This window comes from Aotus nancymaae, unplaced genomic scaffold (assembly GCF_030222135.1).
Source record: "Aotus nancymaae isolate 86718 unplaced genomic scaffold, 86718_ANA_hifiasm-v0.15.2.pri h1tg000020l, whole genome shotgun sequence".
Taxonomy (NCBI): Eukaryota; Metazoa; Chordata; class Mammalia; order Primates; family Aotidae; genus Aotus; species Aotus nancymaae.
Genome location: NW_026988432.1, coordinates 52,107,524 through 52,125,669, shown reverse-complemented (window position 1 = coordinate 52,125,669; position 18,146 = coordinate 52,107,524). Strand labels below are relative to the sequence as shown.

Genomic DNA, 18,146 nt, shown 5'->3' with positions numbered 1-18,146 from the left:
TCTTGTTTTAATATACTTTGAAGAAGGAAAGTTTCTTCATTTCCAGTCCAGTTAGTTAGAGTCACCAAGTATGAGTGTGCAGGTTGTGCACTGCACAATCTGGAAGGCAATTCATGCTTTCACCGTTGAGCCTTAAGGTCTGCAGTAACTCTGCCACAGCTTTTATGTTCAGTGGATTTCCCTGAGGGCTTGTAGTTAATGGACAGGGCCTTAGATAACAGTTCTGCCCAGAATAGAGAACAAGTTATGATGGAAGATTAGGCATGCCTGATCTTAAATATCCCTGGGCCATCTTGAACAAGGGAATATTTCCACGGGCTGCTTCTTTCTTTGGCCTAAAGTTTTCATCATATTCCTGAAGCTTGCTCCTATCCATGGATCACTCCTCCTCAGCCAGAACTCTCAAATCTCTCCTGGGGAGGAAGTTCTAAAATTCTGATTACTTTGTTGTAGGGAACATTTAAATTCTTATCTTAATCCTACCTTTTCAGTCCATGCTCAGGGTGCTTTTCTTTCCATATTCAAAGGAAGGCTCTTAAATGATCAGTTCTGTCCCTAGGAAGACTTCCCTGCTCACTAATGGATGTGTAGATGGATGCTTAGATGAAGAAATGGTGATGCTCTTCATTTTCTGTATTAGTTTTCATATTTCTCTGATATTTGCATTTCCACTGATGGCAGAAAGATAACATACTTGGTGTGAAACACTGTTGGGGGCTATGTTATGCCAAGTGTCAGGTTCCAGTCCAAGCCAAGGAACAAGGAGAGTGCGTGGACAAATGGTATGTAGCTGGAAAAAACTCGAGGAACTGTAGTTTCCACATGGCTTTTACTCTCATTGCGTGTGAGTAAGCTTGGGCATGAGTGGTGGGCACAAGCAAGCCATGGGTGCAAGCCTGGGTGTGAGCTGTATGTACAGCACAGACAAGGTAATTATACCTTATACAGACAATAGTGGCTCCAAGCCAAGCATGAGCTCACGTGGCTGATCACCTAATGAGCCCTACGTGGCATGGTTACATAATGTGTGGCGTTATATGCCTGCACTCCAAACCTGCTGAGCCAAGCTGTGCCTGAAGGCCACCTCAGCCTATTCCTGACTACACAGCAGCCATTTCCCTTACAGGCTATATAAATATTGAGGTTTAAATTCCTTACTGTGACTTTCTCTCTTCTGAAAGATTTGCCCCCTTCCTTTCTCCACAATATGGCATCTAAATCTTCCTAGTGATTGGGGAAGATCCATGGACTCTGTTCAGAAATGCCTGTTGTCTTTTCTGGTTTGCTGCTAGGGTTAGTTCTGGGTTCCAAGCTGGCATCACTCAGAGGTACATCTCTGGGCTTGATCAGGGGATCCATCGCCTGTGTCAAGGGGTCCATTTTCTATAGGCTCTGTCCCACAACAGATCCTGAGTCCTGGCCATGAGTTGCCCGGAAGCTGGCCTGGGCTTCCCACTCCTCAGCCTCCACTCTGGGGATACGTTTCAGCCACTGTCTACCTCCTCTGCTGGGAGCATGCAGGAACAGCTGGAACATTCCTTCCACATCAGCCTGAAGCCAGAGTGACCCAAGGTCCCGTCTTCCGTTCTCATTCTATGTGTCAAACTGCTACTTCAGCACCACTGGGGCTCCCTGGGTGGACACCAGGGAGACTAGGGCTGCCAGAGTTAGCAAAAACAAACACAGGATTCCCAGTTAAATTAGAATTTCAGAGAAACAATAAGTATGTTTTTAGTATTATTTAGTATGTAATATTCGGAACATACTTATACTAAAAAAGTAATTGTTGTTTATCTGAAAATAAAAATTATGAATCCTGCATTTTATCTGACAGCTCTACATGGGGCACAACATCTCTCTCTCTCTTTTTTCTTTCCTTCCTCATTACCTTTGGATGGAATGAGGGTATGCAGTAGCTCTATAGTCTGATGGGAAGCTATATAGTTGCTGTGGATTTTATCTTCCCATTTGAGACATTGCATTTTAAAGCTAAGCTTATTTATAAATTAGGATTATATTAGAAATAGATTTAAAAACATTTTTTTTTTAGAGACGGAGTCTGCTCTGTCTCCCAGGCTGCAGTGCAGTGGCACAATCTTGGCTCACTGCAACCTCTGCCTTCTGGATTTCAACTGCTTCTCCTGCCTCAGCCTCCCAAGTAGCTGGTACTACAGGTGCATGCTACCACACCAGGCTAAGTTTTTGTATTTTAGTAGAGATGGGATTTCACTGTGTTACCCAGGCTGGTCTCAAACTCCTGAGCTCAGGCAATCCACCTGCCTTGGCCTCCTAAAAAGTGCTGGGATTACAGGCGTGAGCCACTGCGCCCGGCCTGGAGATTTTTTATCTACTTATTTTCCTTTATCATAGTCATTTTTTTCAACAACATGATTTTTAATGGCTAATGGACTTCACATATGGCTTGGTTTTGACTGGATTTCTTGTATGTTGAGTTAGAAGTAATTCTTGAGTAGCTCTTAAGAAATATCAAATATTGTTTTTTCTTGTCTTTCTTTTTTTTTTTCTTTTGAGACAGGGTCTCGTTCTGTCATCCAGCCTGGAGTGCAGTGGTGCAATCATGGCTCACTGCAGCTTTGACTTCCCAAGCTCAAGAGATCTTCCTGCCTCAGCCTCCCAAGAAGCTAGGACTACAGGCACATGTAATCACATCCAGCTATTTTTTGAAAAAATTTCTTTTGTAGAGATGGGGTCTCACTATTTTGACCAGGATGGTTTTGAACTCTTGGCCTCAAGCAGTTCTTCTAGCTTGGCCTCCCAAAGTGTTGGGATTATAGGCATGAGCAGCCATGTCCAGCCAAAGTATTGTTTTGGTGCTGGGGATCTAGTAGTGAACAAGTCAGAAATATGTCTATTCTCATAAATTTACATGCCGGTCAGGAAGACAGATAGTAGACATACTAGGTTTTAAGTGTACTCACCACAAAAAAAGTATGTGAAGTAATACATATGCGAATTCACTTGGTTTAGCCATTCCACAATGTATACATAGATCAAAGTATCATATTGTACATTATAAATATAAACAATTTTTTGTCAGTTAATAAGACAAAGTAGACATATTAAGTAAATAAAATAAATTCAACTCATGATGCCTGCTATGGGGATCACGAAAAAGTGAGTGACTGTATGGGGTGGAGTGATCCTGACAGGGACAGTAAGAATTGACCCTTTCTCCCTGGGCTAAGAGAAAGGCCCTGGCCATCTCTTTGACAGCAGTCGTTGTAAGATGTAAAAGTTAAGACTTGACAGTGACCATGTTCACTGCTACATGAAGACACCAGTGGTGAAACAGAGAATATTATCATGCAGGTAGAAGTGGTAATGAGAGACAGGATCCTTGGAAGCATTCAGGTCCTTGGGTTCAGATCAGATGCTCCTGATTTCTACCTTCATCCTTGCTTCTCTGGGTTGTTTGTTCAGTCCTTCCTATGAGCCAATAAATTATATTTTTGCTTTAAGCTAGTTTGATTTGAGTTCTATCACAAGCAGCCTAGAGTTTTGACTAATACTAAAAGGAAGCTCACTAGAGATAATAATTTACAACAGATAGCCACACACAGCCCAGCACTGGGTCTTCTGCTACAAGGGTCTCCAATCCCTGAGCTGCGGACAGTATCAGTTTGCAGCCTGTTGAGAACCAGGTTGCACAGCAGGAGCTTAGCAGCAGGTGAGTGAGCATTACCACCTGAGCTCTGCCTCCTGTCAATCAGTGGTGGCATTAGACTCTCATAGGAGCACAAACCCTATTGTGAACTGCGCATGCGAGGGACTTGGTTGTGTGGTCCTTATGAGAATCTAATGCTGGATGATCTGAGGTGAAACTGTTTGATCCTGAAACCACACCCCACCCCATCCATGGAAAAATTGTCTTCCATGAAACTGGTGTCAAAAAGGTTGGGGAGCACTGCTCTACTAGATCAGCTCTCTGCCTATCTCCTACTTGGCTAAAGATAGCTTGTCTTCATCTTCCTGAATGTTTCTACCTCTCTACACAGCATTCTTAATCCAAATGGATCCCCAGATTCAGAGAAATGTGTTTCCTTCTCTTCTATCTAAGGTTTACCTCCATAGTTTCTCTAGTTTTTTAAATTGACATTTTTATTAACGCTGTTTTTAAATTATTATTTCTTTTTAAACAATAGCATAAGAATGTTTCAAGGAAGCAGTCTCACAATCTGATGACCTTCTGAAATACAGTTAAGCCACACCAAATATGAATTTCTGTTAATAACACAAAAAAAATTTTAAGAAAAAAAGAAAAGAAAAAAGGTAGGGAAAGAGGAAGGGAATGAGATTTAGATTTAAAATTCACTGGATTAAACAGGTGAGGCTTGTTAGTAGGATATACTGTTGAAGCAAACAGTGGTGCACCCAGGCTTACAGGCTTTGTTTTCTAAACCAGTTGCCACGAATGTATAAGCCCGCAGCAGTTACCACTGACTTCTCACACGCAGAAAATGAACCAGGAGAAGCCAGTGTTGATACTGTTACGAAGAGGGTCAATAGCTGGCTTGTCAGACAACTAAGACCATTTTTAGCAGAATAACTGCTTCAGAAAGGCCTGGCTGAAGATCTTATTTCTATTGTCTCACCTATACGCACTTCAGGGTTCTTATAAGTCATCTTCAAAAAGAAAGAAAAAATAATATATATCAGTTTCTCTTATTTAATGTGGCTATGAAAGATGTTTCCTTATTATTTATCTCTAAGAAGGACACTGTGGGATAGGGGTTGGGAGTGGAACTAAAGGGAGGAAAAAACCAGAACAGGGTAGGTTTTTTTTTTTTTTTTTTTGCCAAGGGGTCACACAGAAGGGAAGGCAAGGAGGAAAACTGCAATCCTTGGTTCAGATTGAGTTATGCAGGAAACTATATCTTCCTGATCAGTCCCCATGCAAAAAAAAAAAAAAAAAAAAAAACAAAACCGCTTGGAATTACTCACTGACTCCAACTATATTATACCAGCTATTGGCCTTAACCATTCCCAGAAATGGGCACCACCTTTGGCTTGTATGCTGCTTGCAGAGCCCTCTTCACAAAAATCCTCTTCACCAAGAAGCCTCTACTTTCCTTTTGGTAGGTTATAAAAAGGTTTCTCTATATTTTGGGCCTCAGATTGACCTCTTCCTAAAGTGCTTGTCCCCATGAATGTTCATTCCATTCAGAGAGGGTTACATGCCCAGCCACAGGGACATCCTCTGGTCCCGTGGCATTAACAGAACAAGTGCACAACCATCTGACATCAGTTTCCCCAAAGTTGGATTATTCAGTGTGAAAGGATGCCATATGGGAGACATTCATGTCAAGCCAACCCAAGCTCAATATTATTTCAGTTTTCTCCTCTTCATGAGTTAAAACAACATGGCATGCACAGCAATGTGTGCATGGGAGAGAGGAACAGTTGTATTTGGAGGCACAGTTTTCCCATAGAAACATCTTTCCAAATGATGTTTAGGAGCTCAGGCTGAGCACAGATGCCTGTATAACTACAAACACACCCTGTATAGTGCTAATTGCTCTAAGTTCACAAAGCTGCTGAACACCATCAAGCTCCTCAGAAGCCTGAACCCATTGAGCTTTGAACCTGAGTCCAGAACCCCAAACTGAAGTCATTGAGCTCCGGTGAATCCTGAGTCCTAGAGCCTTTCTGAGCACCAGGGTTTTTCTCAGTTCTGAAAACACCTGAGACTGGTGGTAGGGGGTGGAAGGATCCATGATAAGCCCCAATAACTGGGCTCTGCAGCCCTGGGTGGATTCTTTTCTTCCTGCTCTTCCACCTTCTAGGAGTTGAATCTGTCATTCCTCCACCTGTAGGCTGAGAACCACTCCAGTTTCTGAGGCATTCCCAACTAAGACAATACATAGGGCAATAACCATTGTGACCTAACCATCTCCACTCTTGTCTAGTAGCATTTGAATGAAGGTCACCTTTCTGGTACCTGGTGGCTCAGGCAGACCTACTGAGTCCCTTGTGTAAGTTACCACCAGCCTCTCCCTCCCCGTTACTCCTGCTGTAATCCAACAACATGATCATGTCAAGAAAGAGGGTTTATGTTGAGCCTGCGAATTTGGAAAGCTGATGGCTGCACTTCACGGAGTCTACTATTGCTTACATGAGTTGTTTTGGATTTGGTGGGAAGACAGAAAGAGGCAGAGCACACATCTGAAGTTAATGCACTGCGAAAGGAAGGGACATGGGCAGTAGATACAGGTGGTGTGTTGATCCATAACCTGAAAAGAAATGGAAAGAAATTCAGTTTATCATACGATTATAATACATAATCAATGTATTACTGGGATTTCCATACTTAAGATCTTGATGCCTCAACTCCCATTGCACACTTGTAGAAAGTCTGATGTCTACCCAAGATTCCTGTGGCTTCCTAGTTACCATTGTCTTCAAGTTCCTGCTGCTCAAGTCTCTTTGCTGCCAACTAGACTCCGGATTTGGGCTTTAGCAGCAAGCCTGGGACAGCCAGTTGCACTAATCTCTGCTTCCCACCCCAGCCCTAGGCCTCAGCCTCTCTCCAGTGTCCCATCCTGTGTCTACCGGATCTTCCTAGGATTTAGGCCCCATCCGGAACCACCTCCCCTTGACACAGATCGTCATTCTCTATCTAAGCCCGTCCTGGTTTCCTCTTTGAGCTTGGTCCCTGTACTTTGTAATTGCTGACTAAGAATCTGTAGAATACAGAGAATGTGCCATGAAGAATAGCATCAGCTTTCCAAATTCCCAGGCTCAGCATAAACCATCTTTCTTGACATAATCATGTTGTTGGAGCAATTTTTAAAAATACAATTAAAATAAAGAATCAAAAAAATTTAAAATGAACTGTAAGTCGACATGGTTTTGACATAGGGCTAAGAACTCCTCTTCTTCACGTTTTTTTTCTTTGGAGTTTTTCACAGTTTTCTATGCATAAGTCACATCTATGATGCAGTATGTGTCCATTCTAGCTCTTTTGGCCTTTTTCTTTTTCTTTCTTTTGTTTCTTTTTTTTTTTTTTAGTGGAAAGATAATTTAAGACTTTCAAAGAAGTTTGGGTTCAGAAGGTTTTTGATTTTTATTATTTTTTCATCTTTTGCAAGCATCTTTCCTTATGCTTATTGGACACCAAGTTTTTGGTGATTTGTATTAACAAGTCTTTCCATGGAGTTCAACTTAGCCTTTGCAGAAACACTAGTGCTATTTATTTTCCCACTTATAAGTCTCATGGTATACATGTACATGATATAAACAGATTTAGGAACAAACACACTGACTCTTGCTAGGTGTTCAGCTACTACAGTGTAGCCTGTTGGCCTTTGGGCTTCAGTACGCCATGGGCATTGTATAGGATGCTTTATAGAGAACAGTCAGCCAGGAGGGGGATGGTTTAAAGAGCTTTGGCTATGTCTAACCCTAGCCTGGGTTTCCTATTGCTGTGTTGCTCTCCTGATTTCTAGATGTCTGATGGCAATGACCCTGGAGGCCCCTCCATCTGATTTCCTGCCTTCTTGGCTTCTGTTGAATAGCATCCATAGGCCTGGCCATTTCCCAGCCTTCACTTCTCCATTTCCAGCTTCCCCTTCTCTGGGGGCTGCTGCTGAACTCAAGGCAGAGCCCTCTCTCTCTGGGCTGAACACCTGCAGGGGCAGCTGTAGGAGGGTCCTGGTTTGGGGGTGCTACCCTCTTTCTCTTCATTGCAGTCTACTATTGCTTATACGAGTTGTTTCTGATTTGGTGGGAAGACAGAAAGAAGCGGAGTCCACATCTTAATTTAATGCAATGCAAAAGGAAGGGATATGGGCAGCAGCTACAGGTGGTGCATTGATTCATAACCTGCACTAATCAGTGAAAGCAGAAGCCTGGAGACAAAGGTGGCTAAGAACCCACAGGAATCCTGGGTAGACTTTGGACTTTTTACAAGTGTGAAATGGGAGTGAGGCCATGGCGTATAGATCTTAAGAAGTATGGAAATCCCAATAACATCTTGATTACATATATGATAAACTGAATTGCTTTTCAAAACATACTTTTTCCTGGTATTATCACTTTAACTCAGGCCTAGAGACTTTAATCAGAAAATAATGTGAATTATGTTCTATCTCCTCATTTACCCTGATTCGTTATATCTTTCCTTCCCGGTTAACTAAGAGTAACAACCCATCCAGAATTAAACTGCAATCAGTGACAATGCAGTTAGAATCAAATTGTGTTAATGGGTTTCTTTTTCTTTATTAGTTCTTTAGCTTCCACGAAACTGCCCCCATAAGAAAAGCATTCATGTTTGAAGAAGGGACATAAAGCAGGCATACTTGTGGTTTGTGACCAGCCTGTGCTCAGGTCTTTGGAAGTGCCCCACAGTCCTGGCTTGAAGAGGGGCTTCCTGACTTGTGTCTGCCAGATGGCCCAGCTCCTCTAACCTGATTGGACAGGGGATAGACCCCTGACTCACATTGAGCCAATCCGATTTTTTTTTTTAAATACTGAACTGTGAAACTCAAAAGCCTCTCAGTAGTGATGATCCCCTGGGATGTAAGGTCTTGCAGGTTCAGGGACGTGGACAGCCATGATACTTCCCTCATGAGAATGAAGAGAGATCACTGGCTTAGAGAGGAAGACAATCATGAAGACAGGCAGTAGATATCAAGGAATAGCACTGGCACTAAAGCAGAGGAGAATCTGTGTGGTCAACAGGGGAGCAGTATGGAATTTTACAGAAAAAAATATTTTCTTGTCAAAATGAGGGAGGCAATAAACCAAGAGTCAACTAGGTGAGCAATTTGGGTACAAACTAAAAAAGTGTCCTTAGGAGGCAAGCATGCAGATAAGGACAGCATTATTATAAAATATTTAATACAAGGTAAAAATGTCATTTGATTATTTTTGAAATTGGGTATCACATTAAAAAACGTAACAAAACAAACTTTAAACAAAGCCTTGCATGCAAACTATAGAGTCACAGAGTGAATCTAGAAAGGAGTATCTAGCACAGAGACCTCCAGTGCTGCAGAGACCAGACCTCACTCGTGCCTGTGACCTGCGGTTGAGCTGCTTAGCATGGTTTCATGAGCTCCACTACTTGGACCAAACCTCCCCTTCCAGCCTCACTACGTGCTCTCCCTTTCTGGGCACTATGCATTCAACTCATCCTGGCATTCTTGCCGTTTCTTTTTTTTCTTTTTCTTTTTAAAAAACAGACTCTTACTCTGTTGTTCAGGTTGGAGTGCAGTGGCACAGTCATAGCTCACTGCATCTTTGAACTCCTGGGCTTAAGAGATTCTCCCACCTCAGTTGAACAGTGAGAATACATGGATACAGGGAGGGGAACAACACACACTGGGTCCTGTCGGGGAGCTGGGGGTAAGGGAAGGGAGAGCATTAGGACCAATACCTAATGCATGTGGGCCTTAAAACCGAGATGAAGGATTGATAGGTGCAGCAAACCACCATGGCACATGTATACCTATGTAACAGTCTGCACATTCTACACATGTATCCTGAAACTTGAAAAAAAAAAAAAAAAGAGATTGTCCCACCTCAGCCTCCTGAGTAGCTGTTACTATAGGTGCACATCACCATGCCTGGCTACTTTAAAAAATTTTTTTGCAGAGAAGGGGTTTCACTGTGTTGACCAGGCTGGTCTCCAACTCCTGGGCTCAGGTGATCCTACCGTCTCAACCTTCCAAATTGCTAGGAGCTACCAGGCCTAGCCATTGCCGTTTCTTGAATATGCCATGCATTTTGTCGTAGAAGATGGTCTTGACATAGAAGTTCAAGGCTGTAGTTAAGGGGTAACAGAAAAAATACACTCTGAATTGGCCTGAGGCAAAGGCTGAAGGCTGGCTCCTAGGGTGGGCTCGATTGGGAGACAGAATTGATCAACTGAACAAGGAGATCCAAGTCTCAATAATAACGCCAGGCTAAAAGCACAAGCGTGCCCCATCGAACCTTAAGGTACCTTACCTTACATAACAGCAAATACATTTCTTTGCTTCATTTTTCTGTGTATAATCTGCATAAGTCTTGGGTGATACGTTTTAAAAAAATACACAAGAATATTTCATTTCTGGCTGCTGGCTTAATGCTTGCTCTGAGCCAAGATTGAAATATCTATGGTTCTCCTGTCCGTTCACTGTCCTGGGTCATTTTTGTCACTGTCTGATCTTTTCCACCAGCTTGGCTTTTGCGTCTACCTACGATGCTGCTGTTAATTACTTTTTCTCCACACCTGTTTACTCACTCTGAGATCCGAGATGGTTCTAAATAGCTTCCCTTTCAAGGAGCTCCTTCCACGCGTGACCTGCTGTGATACAGACAAGGTGGGCAGCTCCTCTTTTTCTTCTTTTATTCAAGAAGTTCTCAACAAACATTTAAAGGGAAGCTGCATATCCATTTTCTAACTTGTTCCTTAAGAAGCATCCTCTCTGGGTGAATGTAACAACCTGAGTTCTCAGCCTTTCAACAAAGCAAATGAGACTCTTAAGTAGATCTCCCTGCGATGAGGATTAATAAGCACTGCTTCCCATTTCTGAGCAACCAGGTATTTGGCAAACACTAACATTTGTAATATTTTGTCCACTTAAAGGAATTTTGTTCCAGAAACATATTTTTTAAAAATCTACAGATTGTAAGACTGAGACTGATTTGAAAATGAACACATATTTTCAAAGCAAGATGAGGCTGAAAGAAAATGATTTACCTGAGATTCCATTGAATCCACAGTGAATCATGCAGTGCCTTGTGACAATCGTCCCATTGTTGTTCCTTTGTTTGTTTGTTCTGTACCTGCCAAGTGCCTTCTGGGCATTAGGGATTCCTTTTGAAACTACTGGTGGTAAAAATAATAATAGCAATATAAAAAGCTAATATTTGTTAGGTTCTTATTATGTGCTAGGCACTGCAGTAATCATTTTAGATGAATGTTAGCAGTTTATCCTCACAACTCTATATTACAGATGAGAAAGCCCCATTACCTGCACAGAGGTTATGTACTGTGATTCAAGGTCACACAGTTAGGACATAGAAGAGCTGGTGTCTGATTCCAGAACTCTTACATTCCACCATTGTGCACACATGGATAGGACCAATTCACTGCCTGAAATAGGCCCAAAACCCTTCAAAACTGAGCCTGGTCCATGTGGCTGGATCCTAGCCACAGCCTCGGCAGCATTTCACTTCCTCCAGCACCTGTGAGGTACTTAGGGAAGGGTGTATTTCCAGAACAACTCTCCTGCTTGTTCTGAGTTAGAGAGGTCATTAAACTCTGGGTCCTAATCCTGATTATGTAGTTAAAAATATATGTTGATGTCTTAGCCAATTTGGATAGCTATTGCAGAATACCACAGGCATGGTGGCTTACAAACAACAGAAAAGTATTTCCTATAGTTCTGGAGCCTGGGAAGTCCAAGATCAAGGCACCAGCAGACTCGGTGTCTAGTGAATGACGCTTCCTGGCTCATATATGGCTCATGTCTCATTGTGTCTTCATGTGGTGGCAGGGTGAGGGAGCTCTTTGGGGTTTTTTTAATAAGGGCATTAATCCCATGCATAAGAGTTCCACCCTCATGACCTAAGCACTTCCCAAAGGCCTCACCTCTAAATACCTTGGGGATTAAGGTTCAACATTTGAATTTGATGGGGGGAGGAGACACAAATATTCAGTCTCTTGTAGTTGAATTAACTGAATAGTAGCAGTGACTTTGTCCTTGTGAAAATTTCCAGATGAGTTTCATTTCTCTCATTTCTTCTTCTTCTTCTTCTTTTTTTTTTTTGAATTGGAATCTTGCTCTGTGGCCCAGGCTGGAGTGCAGTGGTACAATCTCAACTCACTGCAATCTTCACCTCTGAGGTTCAAGTGATTTCCCTGCCTCAGCCTCCTGAGTAGTTGGGATTACAGATACGTGCTACCACGCCCAGCTAATTTTTATATTTCTAGTAGAGACGGAGTTTCACCATGTTGGCCAGGCTGGTCTTGAACTCCTCAAGTGACCTCAAGTGATCCTCCTGCCTCAGCCTCCCAAAGTGCTGGGATTACAGGCGTGAGCCACCACACCCAGCCAAATTTCATTTTTTTTCTAAGTCCCCTTCCCTTGTTCTTATACACTGGTGAATAATACCAGCTCTTATACACTTAGCATCTGAAGACAGAGACTATCAGGACCCTTAAAAAGCAGAGGGCTGCTAGCCATGGAGATCATTTTTAGTTTCTATTAAAATTCTCACTTTACTCAGTTCATTGAATCTGGAGACAAAGATGAAGTCAGTGTATCAAGGTGATGGGTTGTCATGGAATACTGAAACCATGGCTGATTTTCCATATATTGAGCCAGATTTAGACATTCTTGTGGCTCCTCCTCGAAGTTAATAAGGCATTTCCACCTATTCATTTCTTCCTTAAAAATCTTTCATACTTAAAAAAAAGTTAATGAGTCATGAGCAGAGTTCTCATCCCCAAAGAGCACTTGGGGACTACGTGCGTTGGCTTGGCAAGGGAGATACTCTGAGAGGACTGAATCTATTTCCAGTAAATCATGAATGAAATACCAGGTGACAGTTCAAGGATCATATTAATTTATTTAGGAAAGCAAAGCAAAGTCTGGATCTAAATTTAGAAATGAAACTATTAAACATATAGGATCATAAGAAAAATTTGTGACAAATTATCCAAAGAAAGCTGTAAAGGGTGGTGGGGAGGTTTCCTCAAATTTCTGTGCCTGGGATTGTTTAAGGGAGCTTACTTTTCTCAAACAAAGACTCACTGTTGCAGCAACATTACTGCAGTCTTAGGCATCACATTCTTGTTGAGGCCAGAAGAAAGGGCTCCAGCGATGCCTGTCTCTTTATTAGGAGAGCAAAATCCACATTGCTTTCCATTTATGTCTTATTGACCAGAAATCCTATGTTGCCTTGAGCTCCAAGGAAAGCTTGGAAATGAGTGTGTAGCTTTTCAGTCTCTAAGGAAGGTAGGAAGGGAGAAGATGGTTGGGAATAGAGTTTCTGTATGCCATGAAGAGTGCCTGCCACATTCTCCTCCTTCATTCTGTCTGCCTACTCATGCTGAGTTCAATGCTCAGCACAAGTCTCACCTCCTCCAGAAGTTGGGCTCTACTTCTGCTCTAGCCTAATGGGTTCTCTTCAAACCCTGAACTCAGAGAGCTCTTATTTTCCTATGTCTAGGCCTTCTCTCCTCAACCAATAGAAAAATCCTGAAAGCAGAATCTGCTCATATGTCTTTGAATATCTTGCAGTGTTCACTATGGAGCTTTGTACATAATATTGATAGATATTCAGCAAAAATTGTATTAGAATGATAGAGTGTGTCTTTTCTCACTGTAAAATATTAAGCAAAATATAATAAGCATTAAAAATATAAAACAATCTTCCATCAAACCCTAACCTATCCTCTAAAACCCACCTGAAATAATGCTTAGTCCATGAAGCCATCCTTAATCCCTCTTGCCAGTCCTTTCTCCTTTGAATTTTTATGCTATGTAAACAAAAGATGGTCTAATGCTTTACTCATTTCCATTTCCTTCTTAAAGAATTTATTCTAGAGTGGGCAGCCATATGTGACTTTTCCTCTTTGGCCCCTGCTGAGTTGACTACAATGGACCCTGGACCCATAACCCATATGAGGGCCAGTCATATCCTTTTTCCTGGGATATGTAATTGAAAACAGAGACCGGATCACTCGGATGGTGCTGGATCACTGGCACTAATAAGACCATGTAGAGTTGCATTCAGAGTGGGTGTCATGACAACGCACACTTCTCACAAATGTTGATTGATTGAAGGCCTAATAAGTGCGCATCATTGTATGGGGCAATAGGGGAAAAAATCAGCCCCAACACCTGCCCTCATGGATCCTCTATTCTAGTTGCAGAGCTTCATATTAGCTATATTTAGGCAGAATTACAGATGAGCAGAAACTAGGAAGCTAAGAGAAAGAGAATCTGCAGCAAAGAGAATTGAGCAGATCAACAAGAGACTCTGCAGCCTTGCAGACAAAGACAGACTTGGAGATCTGGAGAAATGAGCTCATATAGTTCCCATGTGACCCAACTATGCTTCTACCACTACCTCTATTGCTATTGTTGCTGCTATTACTGGCTAACAACTAGTAAGTGTAAGGTTTGTTCTCACCGAGTTTAAAGAGAAGAAACTGAGGCCAGCACAAGAGGATCCAATGTGAAGGAATTTATTCAGGCTCCTGGATGAGGTTCTGCGGTCCGACAGGAGGGGCTGGAGAAGTCGTGCGGACTCCTCTCAGACGTGGGGTTTTATAGGGAGTGGAGGTGTTTGATTGGTTGTGCCCAAGGTGAGAGGGGCCTGGATGGGACAAAATGGTAGGAGGGGAGTGGGGCCAGAACGGAACAAAATGGTAGGCGGGGAGTGGGGCCCAGATGGAACAAAATGCTATCGGGTAGGTCCTGGCGGGGCTTTTTTTCCGGGCTCCCAGCAAGGGAAGGGGGTGTGTCCGAGCTCCCGGTGAGGGAGGGGGGAGTGTCTGAGCTCCCGACTGGGGAAGGGGGTGTGACCAAGCTCCCGGAGAGAGAGGAGGGGTGTGTTGGAGCTCCCGGCGAGGGAAGGAGGTGTGTCTGAGCTCCTGGAGAGGGAGGGGGTTGTGTCTGAGTGCCCGGCGAGGGAGGGGGGAGTGTCCGAGCTCCCAGCGAGGGAGTGGGGAGTGTCTGAGCTCCCGGCTGGGTTGGGGGGTGGGTGTGCGTCCATGCTCCCGGCGAGGCAACCGGCCTTACAGTAAGTTCTTACTATGTTCCAAGCACTAGGCAAATTTCTTGATGTGCATCTAATAGTTTCAATATCCTTACGATCCAGACACTTATATTATAAACAAAGGAACCAAGGCTCTGAGATGGTAGGTGAGTTACTTAAGAATGCCAGCCAGTAAATGACATGATAGGAACTTGAATTACAGGCCATACTGTTTGCAAATTGGTCTCATCTTATTACTCTGTATTCCTAAAATATCCTTGTAACAAACTAGTTTTACAGGGTTGTCTGCTCCTTCCAATCAACAGGTACCTTAGACAGCTTGCTATGTTTAGCTTAGACATTCTTGGAGGCAGCTGGATAGAGTAGTCCTCTATTTTTCTATCATTCTACAAATAGAATCATAGTAAAAATAAGTCCCCATTTGAAAACGTTCAAATGTTTGAAAATGTTCAAAGTTAGACATTTATATTTTGGTTTGAATGTTCATGTCTTGAGTTGTATGACTAAAATTAGTGGGTTTATCCTTCTTGGGCACCTGAGCCCTGGCCAGAGGTGTAGGGTTGGGAGGGGACTGGCAAGATAGTTTAGACAAGAAGGGTGCAAATACATGGGTATATCAAGAATTGTCCATAAACCGAATACATAATATATCCTGCACAACGTGTGGACCGTGTGTTCTAAATGGAGAAGTAGTTAATATCTATAAAACAAGGATTCCGGATTCCTGTAAAATAATTACTGAACCCATACTAGCTTTTCGTCAGTCCTTTCTATATCAACACTTTATATGAGTCTGCCCTTTCTCTAAAATTGAGTAAATCCTCATAATTAGAAATTGAGAATCACTACTGTAAATTATGTTAAAAGGGTATCCAGCCTTTATAATGGGGAAGACAGATATGATGCTGTCATTCACGAATCCCATCCAAATAGCAGGCAGCTCTCACTGATAAGGACACTCTTTCCAGCAGGTTCCAATACAACCTCACACTCTCATTATAATGCTCAAGAAGCCACTACCAATCGATTGGAGTTAGCCTGTGAGATGCTACCATTTCTTGTTTAGAAAATGAAGAACCCACGTTGTTCAATGACCATCCCGTTATTTTCCTAGGGTCCAGATAGAGCATTGAGAATCAACCAGTTAGTTTTATCTGACGCATCTTGCTTATTTGGCTTTGTGTCAGTGTTCTTGAGTTGCCAAGTCTGGTGCCTTACTCATTTCAGTTTGTCAACTGGGTAAAACAAAACTTACCTCTGTATATGGTATTAATAAATGAACGTTGTTGAGCTTCTGTAGAGAGCAGCAGTTGTGGAGTAAATGTTATGGCATAATCGAAATTATAAGTCTTTTAACTCCCCAAGTAACAGAACTCACTCCCCACCTGCTTAAAAGTTGGGGTTATTATTCACATCCCATTTAAAAATAGCACAGAATCTGCAGCAGGATGGGCGTGGAAGTTGTCTGGTGCTTTAATCACTAATGACCTCATCTTCAAATGGTCAGTGATAATAAACAAGAAGGAGGGATTTCCAAGGGAGCAGAGCATTAATAAGGTAAGATTTTAAAATTAATTTTTCAAGTTAATTAAAATGTCCAAAAGCACAATAAAACTACAGAAAATCTGGCAAGGGAATGGCAGCAGGACTGATTAATGCAAGTCAACTGTCTTCTGAGGGTAATAGTAATAATGATGAGATTATGGATATGGAAGAACCTGCTAAAAAGAAATGTGATGCATGTGGAATACAAACTGCGTCCCAGTTACTATTTTATGGTGCACAATGGATCTTATTAAGGAGGAATAGCGGCAAGAATTACCACTGAATTGCTCAATAAAAGTATAGTGTAATTAACAGTGTTGGAGCAGCAGCTGGAGTGATGCCTCCCATTGATGTTCCATATTCTCCATTTATTTCCGGTTTGCTAAGGGGGTGTGGATTCTAACTAAGACTGTTTGTTTATTTGATCACTAAACAGTAAATGTTTGTCAAGCAGGGCACTAAGCTAAGAGACATGAGGGTGTGAGGATGAGTAAGGCACTGCTTTGGCCCTCAGGGGGCTTATGTTCAAATAGGGGAGATGAGATAGGAATGTAATTAACTCGAATACAATGAAGATTGTGTTGAAACCTTCCATAGAGGTCAAAAGAGAGAGAAATTACTTTTAAAAAAAGGGATTTAGCAGAAGCGCCTGGGAATCTATGGCATTTGAGAAGGGCTCTGGCTTTGATGTCGGCAAGATTTTTGACAGGTAGAGATAATAATACTTCTCTACTTGTGAGTTCTTATATTTTTGAAAAAGCCATGTGGTATATAAATAATGTCATCAAGCCAAATAGGAAACAATGGAAGTATATTTGTGGTGAAGAGTGTAGTCAAAGGGGAGATATGTCTTTCAATAATATGTTGAAAGAACTATGTTGGCACATAAAATGGTAACATTTAATGCCATGCAAATATACCTTGTGCAAAGAGGGCTTTGGACATTTTGGAATCAGGCAATTACGGTCGAGCCAGATGTGCTTGGCCTTAACCGTGCTTGAGGTACTTATTCTGGCTTTAGGTAGTTATAGTGGACTTGGGGGACAAGAAGCAGGTCACAAAAACCATTTTAGGATGCTGCAGCAATAGGACATGATGGAAATGACGGGAGCCTGTATTTACAGGATGTGCTCCGTGAAAACAGAAAGGAGAAAACACTCAGTAACATTGTGGATACAGAACTAATAAAACTTGAGCGAAGAAGAGGGCGAGGTCAAAGATGACTACCAGCTTTTGAGTTTGGGTTACCAGGAAAATGGCCGGGTGAACGCCAACAATTTGATGAATGAAGGGGCTTTGGGCTAATAATGAAGATGTGCTGGTACAATAATGACTGACAGACCAGAACAGGTACTTCTCCTGCCTCACCCAGCTGAGGTCAGCCTCCATCTGTTTCAGTATGAAGCTGAACTCGAGTTAATGCTTCTTAGATTCTATGATGATATTGAGTTTAGGCACCATCAGAATGTGCTTGTGAGATGCTGGCATGCACAGAGATGTTCTTCAGGCATGGGCAGAAGATTATTTAAACATCATCCACTTGTGCACCGATGTATTTCAGGGTGATTTAGAATGACAGCTGAGCTTTTCAGTCTCCAAAGTAGAGACAGGGCTGCTGTGAAGCTCAGCTCTGAGGTCCGGGAAGGATTCTGGACCCCAGATCGTGGGATACAACTGACTTGTAGTTAGGTTTTATAAGGTTATCATTAGGCCTCCTTTTCATTTTCTTTTAGCTCCAAAGAATCCATTCCAGCCTCCCTTTATCATTGGGTTTCTATTATTTCTGGCTATATTTTCTTCACCCAGCCACCTTTGTTTCTGGCGTTGGGGCTGATGAGCACAGAAGGTGTTGAAGCGTAGAAGCC

General features: G+C 42.3%; 1 long non-coding RNA gene across 1 annotated transcript in view; it reads left to right on the top strand.

Moving 5' to 3' along the window:
• The first annotated feature begins 16,211 nt into the window (after window positions 1-16,211).
• LOC105712077 (uncharacterized) overlaps window positions 16,212-18,146 on the top strand; it is a 37,806-nt gene continuing 35,871 nt past the window's right edge. Inside the window, exon 1 of the long non-coding RNA XR_001106236.2 lies at window positions 16,212-16,293. This is a non-coding gene — a long non-coding RNA (uncharacterized LOC105712077). The remainder of the gene's footprint in view (window positions 16,294-18,146) is intronic.